The sequence below is a fragment of the Alligator mississippiensis genome, chromosome 12 (genome assembly GCF_030867095.1).
Source record: "Alligator mississippiensis isolate rAllMis1 chromosome 12, rAllMis1, whole genome shotgun sequence".
Classification (NCBI taxonomy): Eukaryota; Metazoa; Chordata; order Crocodylia; family Alligatoridae; genus Alligator; species Alligator mississippiensis.
The window spans coordinates 7,157,870-7,169,953 of record NC_081835.1 but is presented as its reverse complement, the minus strand read 5'-3'; the positions used below and the strand labels follow the sequence as shown (position 1 = coordinate 7,169,953).

At 39.7% G+C, this 12,084-nt stretch overlaps 1 protein-coding gene across 13 annotated transcripts in view; it reads left to right on the top strand.

The window, feature by feature from the left end:
* The window catches only part of FOXP1 (forkhead box P1), a 442,244-nt gene that overhangs the window by 176,990 nt on the left and 253,170 nt on the right, over window positions 1-12,084 (top strand). For 11 of the 13 annotated variants that reach the window (XM_059715649.1, XM_019499635.2, XM_014605200.3 and 8 more), the window contains one exon: window positions 11,125-11,190. The exons of 1 other annotated variant lie outside the window; for it this stretch is intronic. The gene's annotated coding sequence lies outside the window, so the exon portion shown is untranslated. Of the gene's footprint in view, window positions 1-3,691; window positions 3,784-11,124; window positions 11,191-12,084 lie in introns of those variants that run through there. One more of the 13 variants, XM_019499631.2, reaches the window with a different exon arrangement.

Genomic DNA, 12,084 nt, shown 5'->3' with positions numbered 1-12,084 from the left:
GTATTACACATCTTTTGTGTTCTTGTTTGCTTCTTAAAGCAGTTGCAGAAATTTGCCCTGGGCAAAATTTTCTCTGTGCTTGTGTGTTCCCCTCTGAATTTACTTGTGATGAACAGTGTTGGAAAGAGGGGGAAATTCCGCTCTTTTTAGCCCCAGCCCCTCTTTCCATTATTGTACATTGGTGCAGTCAACAGAACTGTACTTTATAAAATACTGTTATACTTGTTAAACAAGTTTGCAATAGGCACAGCTTCAGATCCCCCCCCCTTCCCCCTCTCCAGGATATTAATTTACAAAGTAAGTAATTAAAAACAAAAAAATCCTGGCAGTGTTTTGGAGAATAAACTGTAGAAATGGCAACTAGTTATTTTAAATGTGCTAGTTAGATAGTATTCTTCCAATAAAGAAATGTTGCCTTAAAGATTAATGAGCTAATTTTTCCATTACTTACTTTAGGTTTTGAGATTGTGGTACACCTGATTCATGTTATCAAAAACACATAGTTTGTGGTATTAAGGTTGAGTGGGAGAAGATTGTGGTGGGTAGGTGGCTCTTAACTGGATGTTTATGTGACGTTTGATGGAACTGCTTATCACCAGAACCACCAAAATTTACACACATTTGTTATTTCCCTTTGAAAGCAAATTATGCTTTATTTCCCATAAAAAGTTGTTGTAAGAGGTGTGTAAGTACGATTTGCCAGGCCCCTTACACCTATTGCATGCTAGTGTCACTCTGTTGAGTTGGCGAGCTTGTACATCTGGCCCATATCGACGTAGAAGGTATGTATGATTCTGCTCCTTTCTTCTGAAAACTATCAAAATAGCTGTATATTTGCTTAATTCTCTTTCTTCGGGCAAAGCAGCGAGGACCACGCGTGTGCGAGCCCACCTTGTGGGTAAGCAATGCCTGTGTTTGTTAGGAGAGACTTCTACCCTTTTGCTGTCCCAGGGAAAGCGCCCAACCCTTGTGCTACTTCTGGTACAGACCAAAGTCGCACCGTATTTCTCCCCAGCTTGTGAATGATGGGATCAGGCCCTTTATTTGGGACCAGGAGTGCTTGATGTGAAAACAGGAAACCTCCGGGTTTAACCTTAGTGAAATCTCTTAACTGGTTTAGTCACAAGTCTGAAGCGACTACTTCTAATAATGATGCCATTGTACTCATCCTATCTGATCAGTTCTTGAAATGTTTTAGTAAGTCTATCTTACAACATTATAAGAAGATAATCAGCTGCCTTAGAAGGTCCCCATCTGGAGTATAGAGTTCTTTTACTGAAAGATGTTTTGCCTTTCCGAGATAGCTCTCGCATTTCATCATCTGTTGTGCAGAGATGAAGTGCATATGAAAAGTCAGTGACTCTGAATCCATCTGTTGTTATTATTTTCCACTGATAATTGGCTTGAACAATGAAATGTCTGTGTCTGTAGCCTTTGAAACTGTACACCCTGTTTATTTTCTGGAGGTCTCACTCCACTCTTCCCCCCCCCCCACCTCTTTTTTTTTTTTTCTTTTTTTGTTTCATTTTCTCTCAAGCTTACAGCTAGTGGAGCTTGCATGAAGATGACATCTTTGACTCTGTGCATCAGTATGTGTCACTCAGCATCCAAAGCTTGCCTACCAATTTTTGTCCGAGTCCGATGTCTGCTCGGTTTGCTTCAACATAGAGTAGCCTTACAGCAGGAAGACTGGCAGATCCACAATTCACAGATATCTTACCTGAAATGTAGTATTTGTTTCACTTTCCCTAGTAAAATATTAATTTAGCATCCAGTATCTAATACCTATGGAATTAGATACTACCTATAATTGTATAATATATTCAGTTGCATCCAGTTTTGCACGATACAGAGCATTAATATTGGATTCCACTAACAGCAGTTCCATTAGCTTGCTCAACCAGTATGAGATATATATGAGCAGGGAGGCATAACTACCAGCCAGAACTGCCAAAACAGTCATTAGAAGCTCCATTGGGATGGACAAAGGCTTTTACACAGTGATATACTGATTAAATTTTGTTCTATGGTTTATTTGCATCAAGGTTAGATCACTATCATCTATGTGAACCGTATTATCTAACACCTTATTTGGAAGGTCATTTCAATGCAAAAATAGTGAACAATATAGGGGCTCTAAAATTTCTTCTGGGCTCCCTTCATGGAGGATTTTTATCCTGTTAGGCTTTACTAGCTTTTGGTGATGGGGGGGGGGGGGTTCCTCCCTTTTTAACTCTGAGAGTTTATCCAGGGGAAAGTAAACCCTGTCTCCTCCTCTATGCTCCAGGAGCACAATAAAATAGATTAGTCCAACTATACAGGCTGACAACTTGCTGGAACTGGTGGTGGTAGGCAGCATCTTGCCAAATCACCTGTGCTGATTCCAGCGAGTATATCTGGCATCTTTTTAAAGTCCAAATTCTCTTTTTTTTGTGTGTGCAGTTGATCTTTCACAATGAAATGTAGGTATGCAACAGAGCATAGTTCAGTACATGCCACACTGTAGTCTGCAGCAGTAAGAGAGAAGACACAGGAGCATAATCTTATTTATGTTTCAATAGCAATCATTTAATACTGCAAGTTATTAAAAAATAATTAAATTACCAAAACCAACATGTAGCTGGGACTTACAATAAGAGGTCAATGTGATTTGACTCCTTAAGTTAAGAAAGGACACTAGAGAATTCCAATTGCTTTAAAATTTTGCTTCTTAGTTCTGGTCTGGGGATAGAAGGATGAATGAGACTGCAACATAATTTATTTTCTTTAGAAACAGGAATAAATTGTTGTATTTAATTATGTATATTTAATTGTAATAATAAATGCCCAGGGATGGTTGGTGGGAAACGTGGGCTCTGATTTTTAGTTGTTTTTGGAAGTAAATATACTTTGGGGAAACATTTCGGGGAGGTTATTTTGGAAAGAACATTTTGAAAGAAAACTTCAGAAAGGTCTTAATTTTCCCCCCAAATAACTTGTAAAAAGGAGTGTATTAAATAGCTGGTTTGTAAGAATTACAACATAGCTTGTATGTGAAATGTCTTTTATGTGCAAAACTAAACACAGGGGCAGCACACATAGTAGGGATTCAGATTTGATATGCTCACTCAAGGGAGCGTGCTGCTGTTCATTTTCAGCCCACTTTGAGAAGAAATGGGTCAGATTTAAAGTGAATTGCCCTCGTAAGTGACTGACAGATGAATGTTATAGGTGGCGTTCGGTCCGTTTCTGTGTTGGTGGTGATTGTGGATGAGCCAAAGTGGCCACCAGAAATGATGGATTGATTTTTTTTATTTTTTTTTTTAATGATGATGATTTTTTTTTTTTTTTTTTGCCAGAGCAGTTTGCAGGTTAGAAACGAGTGAGTTGTGTTTAGTGGTGGTGGTTGACTATTTTTATGTGAACAGAGCATTTTAGGCGGGTGCTTTTTTTTTTTTTTTTTTTTTTTTTTTAGCTGCTATCCCCTTAAACAAGCTGTGTAGCTTGTCAGAGATCAGGACAGGTAGCATGCACAGCAGGCGTCTGATTTGAGCCAGTTACTCATTTGCTGAGTGTTTGTGTTTATGCAAAGGGGCCTCTTCCTGCATATTTAATCTAGAGTAAGGCAGTGGCTTTTGTTGTGTTTAGACCACATACCTTCAGTCCTTCCTTACACTGCAGCCAGTGTTGAAGCACAGAAAGCCCTGGATAGTCCAAGTGCTTCAGTGTTTTCAAACTCTCAACTTTCTGCAGTTGGTTGGGAATTACTGTACAGCTCAAAGCCTTGTTCCTCCTCATTGATGGGTAAGTTTGTGCTACGTTAGACTATGGGAGTTTTTGTTTCTGCTCCATTTTATCACACTGCACAAAATGCTTGATTAGTATTTATTGTCCAGACCTCTTTAGGCAGTTTGTTGCAGTGAATTAGATCAGGAATACAGGTGCTTCTGGAGCATAGAGTTAAATACTGTATTGCAGCAGACAGGTACTTTGTCGGGGGGGGGGGGGGGAATGGGTTCAACGTGGTTATTCTTCGTACTAAGAAATCCTGTTTTGTAACTATCCTGAAGATAATGCTTCCATTGTTTGCTAAAAGCTTTCGAACAGCATGCAACACAGAACTGTAAAAGCAGCAAGAAACTCTGGGCTTTATTGTTTCCCCAAGCAAGGGTCCTCACCAAAATGTCTGTGCTGTAATAGGAAGGTTTTTCTTATGTGGAAATTGAATCGGCTCTTCATTGATATTAATAGCACACTAGAGATGTTAGCCATGATGCAGAGTACCAGGACTATAGAGTCGGAAACCCGATATTGCAGGGGGGGAGAAAAAAAAATGACAGTCCTATTGCTCCTCAGTGTGGGAGACATCCCTTCTTGAGAGCAGAGTTTGTATAATGGCATCCTGGCTTAACTGTTTACTATAGGTATTTTAATCTCCAGCTCTTTCTTTTAATATAGATGTAATTACTGTTGCTTGCTCTCGTACTTATTAACTGTGCAGCTCAGTTTCTGATTCAGGCTGAATAAATTAGTTTTAAAAATGACTTTCTCGAAAATCCATGCTGTGTGCCTGCACAGTATATACCGTCATAGCCGGCGCAGGCTGTAATAGTAACAGCATGCCACTTTCCTCTCCGGAGTCCAAGGAGAGAAAATTTATACCAAAAATTAAGAAGGAGGGGGGAGGTGGGAATGACAAAGGGGCAAGTCTTCAAAGCAGACTGCTGTAATATGTAGAGGATCTGGAGAAATGTGGAAAATGTGCACCGAGGCCAGTAGTAGTAGTTTTGGTTACCAATTAACTATTTCCTTCATTTGAGTAACTCCTCTCAAACAGAAGAGTGTGCTGTTCCACCACATGTTGGAAAGTGTGAGGATCTGAATCAAATTTCATCAACCTTATTAAAATACATAGGGACTTTGGTCTTCTTGGGTGCAAAGCAGCCTACAGACTCGGAAGCATTTATTAACAATAAGACTGCTGAGGGTTTTTAATAACAAAATTACAAATACCCTATCTAATTGTAAGTATATTACTTTTATACTCTGGTTTAAGAAGAAAAAAAAAAACTTTTTATAAGGCAAAGTACCTCAGTCAAAGCACCTTGTGTGATTAGCGCTATTGTATTCTTAAATTTTGATTGATAGAGATAATAGTTTTCACTTAAAAATACAGACAGGTACTTTAACTTTCCATGACAATAGCTATTTGCATTTCTTTTATCTTTTTGTTTAACATTTGTGGGGGTTGGGATGGATTTGATTATTAACTCTTATTGCACACCGAGGTAAATGCTAAAACAAAGCTTTTGTTAAAGCTTCAAAGGTAAAACAGCAAATATTGTTTTTAGGCTTCAATATTTAAAGGCTGTTAAAGGATACCTCAAAAATATTTTCACATGACCATGACCAAGGGTATCACTCTGCTGTAAACAGAGAGCGGAGTTGGGTTGTTTTTTTTTCCCCCTGTAAAGATGGGCCGACTTCTGCGTTGCTGCTTTCCTGGCAGGGTGAACGAAGGCTTGCACAGGAGACGAGGCTAATGCTGTGGCTCACGTGAAGGAGATGCAAAAAAATCTCCCCTCCGAAAAAAATCTGCAAGATCCTAGCAGGGGTGATTCAAAAGAGTGGCCACCACAAACACCATGCAATGGAGTTTTTTGTAAAATGGGAATCTGAGTATTACAGTTCAAGTCAGGAGAACTAGAAGTTTGCTCACTCTCTCTCTCTGAAATAAAAGATAGGTAAATAAAAAAGACCCAGTCGCCCCCAAGTCACGCAAGGAGTACGTGGCATCTTAGTGGACTGGGGGAGTGTGTTCAGCCCTCCCTGCAAGTGTCCTCTTGAAAAGCAGCCCTAAATTCATATGGCTGGAGACCGAAAGTACCAGTGCCTTTGCCTGAATAAAGACTGCTTCCTTGTGGTCGGGGAGGGGAGGGGGCAAAGAGAAGAGCCTTTTGTGTTATTACCTTAATTACAGGAGGTCAAGTTTCAAGTTGAGAATTGTAATGCAGCCACAAAATGGTTAAGAGTGACATTAAGTAATGCACGGGGAGTTATTTTAAGAACCGGTGAAGACCTTGCAAGTCTCAAACGCAGGGAATGGTTTGATCTTTTGGCTCTCTGCATTCTGTAAGATGGCCTCTCATCGCTTGATTGTGCATTTGACAGGTTTGATACTTTCTGGGAACGTGTTATGGTCTTTATGTCTAAAGAATCCAACAAGGGCTACCTCTGTTATGCGAAGTAATTCGTGAGAGGCACCCCCCACCCCAATCCATCATTAAAAGATGCAAGACTTATTGACCGTAGTTCAAATTCTGTACTGCAAGCAAGGTGTTCTTAACTTGTCTGTGAACTATACCTGTATCACCTACAATAGCTGCCAGAAAAAGAAAAGAGAGCTCTACTATGAGGATTCTAGTGGCACTGATCAAAAACAAATGATCCTTTTCCAGCTTTGTGGAAGAAATGAAATGTGTAATGTTATTTTAAATGGAAGAAATTTTGCTGTGTTCAGCTTTATCCTGTTGTTTGTTTGTTTTTCATCTCTGTCAATTTGAAGGAAGTAAAAAAGCACCTCTCGACAGGCTGTGAGCACGCTGCAAATTGAAACAAACCCCTATGCAGCGCGAGTCCAGGCAGCAGCACAGAGGCAAGCACTTGCAGCCCTCTCCCTTGGTCTGTACTGCAATCCACCTACCTCTCTTCCAGGGCCAGATGAAAGAAATGCACTCTGCTTTGACATGCTTTTCAGAGCCACCTGCATTTCACTTTCCAAATAGGTAATGATGACACCTGGCATGGTCTGTACTGCATCCAATATCTCATGGCATGTAATATATATTGCACAGTAAAAACAAAGCACTGTGAAAATACTAATATGCTGTTGAGTTAAAAATACTTAGCTTTAAGTATTTTAGGGTATCAGAGACTTTAACTCTTAAAAACCATTAAAAAAATAAATAAAACAGAAGAAGAAGAAAGGAGCCAATCCTGGGAACAGTCAGGTGCATTCATATCTTTACTCGTGTGACTGAGTTCATGCATGTGAATAAAGTCACAAAGGTACTTGGTTGCAGAATTGGCCCAAAAGAACCTCTGGTCCCATTGCTCATCAGGGCCAGGTACTCTGGATAGTTGAGCTATGAACAAAAGAGCATAGAAAGGATGAGGAATTCAATTTTTTCACTGATTTGCTCTCCCTAAAATTGCTCCAACTCCTCAATCCCTAGCCTACCAAAATAATAATAATAATAATAAGATAGGGAAACAAATGTCAATCTTTAAGTCCAGACTTAACTTTGTTGCCACACACAGAGTATTAGAGGAATGTATGAATAAACATGCTAATTATGGGGTAGCTTTATTAATTTTATTTATTCGTTTATTGTAGTGCTTGCAGGAAGCCTTGTAATAAACATTTGAAACAAATACTTTTCTATAGTTCGGCTGTGAAACAAAAGTTGTAATTGAAAGAAATAGTAAATCAAATTTCTTAGAGTTGCTTTTCCCCCTGCTTTGTAGGGAGCAAGTAAAAAGGATTTCTTTCCCCTTTGTGGTTTCTGTTTCCAAGTCTACTTCTCCCTCTTAGGCTTTTCATGACTGGGGCATTTGCCTCCATCCTGCTGACACCTATGCACGTGAGCAACCTTATGCAAGCAAAGAGTCCCATTGAAATACTACTCCCCTGTGTGAACTTACTTACATGAGCCAGGTTATGTGGGATCGAGGCCTTTGTTCACCACATTTTGGCCACGGTGCAAGGCCACATGCTTAGCAGCTATAAAAATATGCTTCTTCAATCGAATATAAACTTTGCATTCCCCTCCGTGTCCTTGTCTTATTATTGATTGAGTTACACCCTTCCAATAATGGCTCACAATTAGGGCCACAGCTGAGAGCCTTGACAGTTAGTTAGCTCTTGTTGACACCAATTGTACCGCTGAAGTAGAGTGCTACTCCTACAAGTAAGGGTTGGAGAATCAAAGCCTTTAGGGTTGGATTCTACACCAAGGACAATGACGGGCTTCTTTTGACTTGGGACCCAAGCCTGATTTCAGATAAGTAAGTCAAGATCAAGAACTTAATGCCAAACCTATTTGAAAGTAGGCTTTCTATTCATTTCAGTGTGCATGGGATCAGGCCACAGTCTCTTTAGGATTGCCACGAGCACACCCCTAAGAAATCCAGCCCCCTTCTCTCTCCTACACCCCCCCCCCCCAACAAAGCAACCGTCTCGTTTAGATGCTTCCTCCTGTAATTTGCTTTGCGTCCAAAGATTTCAAAGCTCATCACGGATGGGCATCTACTGTATCAACTATCACACTTGTGGGTAAACTGAAGCAAAGAGTGATTAGCCAAATTTTTAATACTGAAATTCCAGTCCTGCAAGTATTTAAGCTTGGAAATAACCACTCAATCGCATAGGGTCACTTAAGTCAGCGGGACCACACCTGCTCTGTATCGGCTCTTAGACAGTACTTCTCGCTGTAGCATCTGAATTCCTTCAGTATGACAAACGTCTCACAAGTTGTTTGTATTTTTCATTCTCCCGTTCGGGAAAGTATGTGCAGCAAAGGGTCTCGGATCCAAATAGAGTAGCCGCTTTTTGTTAGTTAATTTGTTGGGGGGAAGTGTACATTTATGTTCTGAATAAGCACAGTGGTATGTATTTATGCTAAAAAAAAAAAGAAGACTGGATTGGAAAAAGGTTCTTTTTATGTGGATCGACCAAGTTTATTTGCATATATGCAGTTATTCATCTACATCAATATTTGTTGAATTTGCAGGGCTAAGTTTTGTGGTGCTCCATGATTGGATGCATTTCACAGGAACGGATGAAATTCTTATTAGATGCGTAAATTCACAGGATTTTTGAAAATCCAGTCCTACGTCTCTCCAACTGGATAGTCAAATCCAGTCTTACGTCTCTCCCACATTTTTGCCAATTAAAAAAAACACAAAAAAACCCCAACAACCTAAAATGCGAAACCAAATCCGAAGATCTCACACACAATTACTAGCTGGTTCATGACTACAGCTGAAATCTTTCCAATTCCTAGTCTTGTGTTCTAGTCACTAGACCATGCTTGTCTCCCTTGAGTAAAATGTAGTCCATGGTTGTTGGGTTTCTCTGTTGCATGTTTACTTAATATGCTCCGCAGGTGTTCAGAAAGAGGTTTACGAAACCGATGGTAGATGCTAAATGGATTTGAGATGCTACAAAAAGATCGTTTATTCAAAATCGTCATTTCCAGCTATTTCATTTATAAAATTAAGTTTTAATATGGAGTACTTGTATTCTGGAAACTATGCAGTAGCATGTTTATTTTGATTGCAAAATGTATGTCAATGCAAAACTTCCCGAAAATAGATGCAACAGAATGAATAAACTCGAACGTAGGTTTAAAAAACACATGATCAGGATAACATCTCCAGTAGAGTGGGCTGAAAACCTTTATTGCAATTAACCTGAGAGTATGTAGTATGCAAAAAATTAATGTGTTTTGCAAGCAAAAATTGGTGTTTCACATCTTGCAGTCAAGGTGAGAGTCTGTTATGAAGTACTGTCTCCTGTAAGGCTCAGTCTGGAAACCCTTGCAGAAACGAGCAGCCCCAAGTGCTTGCATGAATGAGCGCTTGCAGGGTGTTGGCCTGAGTTTTCAATTATTAGAACTGTGGAAAACTTCTCAGGAAACCTGTTTAAAGAAACTTGTAGTTTTTGAAAATCAGTCCATTTAAAAAAAATAAATCTTTGTTTAACTGCCTGCTACAAGTTTCCAGAGGTGAAATGGTAACATGTCATTATGTAAACTGCTTTTCTTTTGCAAAATAAGTGATAAATGAGATTTCCTTTTCCTTTCCTTCTTCCTTTCTTTTCTTTCTTTTAATTAACAGAGATTCTGATTTTTCCCAAACAGCAAAGTTTTGCCACTTTGGTGAAAAACTCTACCTGATTGTGGAAAGGACACAATTTGTCATTGATCAGTTTGACACCCTCCCCCCCTCCCCAAACCTTCACAATTACTGTGTGAATTTTGCAAAGCCAAGCCTGGTTTGTTCCACGTGTGAAACATTTCATTACATTTCCATTTCATACTGTTTTTTAGATCAGCAAACCCTTGCATGTTTGGGTTTGCCTTTATTGAATTAAAGCATTAGATCTTACATGTTGTTCTGCACACTGCTTAGCAGATGATCAACATAGCAGTGAAATTATGTTATACTTTTACTCTATTAAAGCATTTGGTCAACTGACGTGGAATTAATTCTCAGCACTGTTAGTGGTTTGAGTTAGTAACTTGATCTAAATTAATAAACAAATGTTTTTCTTTTTTCTTGTACCATATGTTGATCCCAATTACATGAAGAGAAAGTGGCAGATTGTCATGTTTCTTAAAGGATTACATACTGTTTTGCATAAGAGAGTACACAAGATGCAGTAATATACATGGTAAAAAACACACGTGCTGTTAGTCTTCCTTCCTGCTTTATAAAGACAAACTTTAGTGATTTTTTTTTTCCCCACCCCTGCTGACACGCACCCTTTTTAATAACTCAGCGCACTTTGGTGTGCTTTGATTTGACATCAGCAAGGGGAGACTAACCACAGCAAACAGCTACCTGCATACAGCATGAAAGGTACAGCTAGATATAAAGCATCTCATCTAGGAGTGCGACTCTTTTGAAAGGGTGGGGGAAATCAAGGACCCACAAGACCTGCTTGAATAGCAGTGATTTCCAAACAGACCAAAAGATGTTAAATAAGCAGACCAAGTCTAGCAAGAGTTTGGGTTCTGAAAACAAAGGGCTGGGAGTCGTATATTATTCAAAGTGAAAATAAATTGATAGACATCAAGATTATAACACAGATGTCTCATCTTCAGGGTTCTTTCCCCCAAAGACCAAGTTGTTCTTGCTGAGCTGGAGAGCCTCACGCAGGCTGGTACTGATAAGCACAGTCTTGTGACTTGATTGTTTTTATTAACTCTCTCTGAAAGTCATTCACCATTAAACACAATTGGATTCATTTGTTGTTTTATTTATGTTTGTACTTGCTAATGTGGTGCCAATGAAAATGCTTCAGACGTTGTTGCTAATACGGATCAGCCAATCACACTGTGATATCCTCTTTGTCTCCAGGGTAAGAAGAGTGACCTTTTTGGGTGGCTGTAACTGAAGATTGCTTTACAGAAGCAACTAAGGAAGGTAAATACAAATACCGTTTTTGCACTCGGCCTCTGCAGAGAGGATTGCATGCATGCATGAATGAATGGCCTGATCTTGCGAAACCGAGGCACCGTTCCTCAGTTGCAAAACTTGTGGATTTCGTGGAAATATGTGAATAAAGATGACAGGCTTGGGCTCAAATGTGAAACTTTTGCTGTGCCCAGAATCTGCCTTTCATCTAAAGCTCTCCAGCAAAGTCAGTGGACTAGGGCCTCGGCATACATCTTCAGGCAAGGGGCATAAGCACAGCCTTTTGGGGCTGTTGCTTTCTCAGGCCGTTCTGGGCTGGTCCTCGGTGACGAGGAGGACGGTGGGCTCTGATTTGTGTTGCTGGGGGATTGTGCCATGCACTCTCCCCAAGCCATGCCCCTAATGCATGGGAGATATAGAGAGGTGTTAGCTGCAATAGTGGCTCTGTGTCACTGAAAGATTTGGTTATACCAGGTGAGTCATAGGTAGGGAACAATCAGATTAATTTTAGGGTGGCTTTGCCTTAAGCTAACACGAGCCTGGATTTAGCGCAGAGTAACTGAGCGCAGAATTGGGCTCCTAATCAGATTAATTTTCAAAATAGCAATAAGTAAAACGCAGGCTCTTGGTTTTTCATGACATTGTAAAAAAAAAAAAAAAAAAAAGCGAGGGGGGGAGGGGGGATGAATTTTTGTATTTCCCTAAAAGCATTCTGCTTTAAAACCATCTGAAAGTCCCCTGCTTCTTACTTTTTTTCTTACTGTTATTATTTTCTACACTGTAAATTTAAAGTTAGAAATAATATTAACATCACAAAAGTGGTGATTCATAAAATTAACTTGCCGAAGACAGGAGGAACGCATGTCAGTGCTCAGCACTGAAGTGGTGTCATCTGACTGAGGT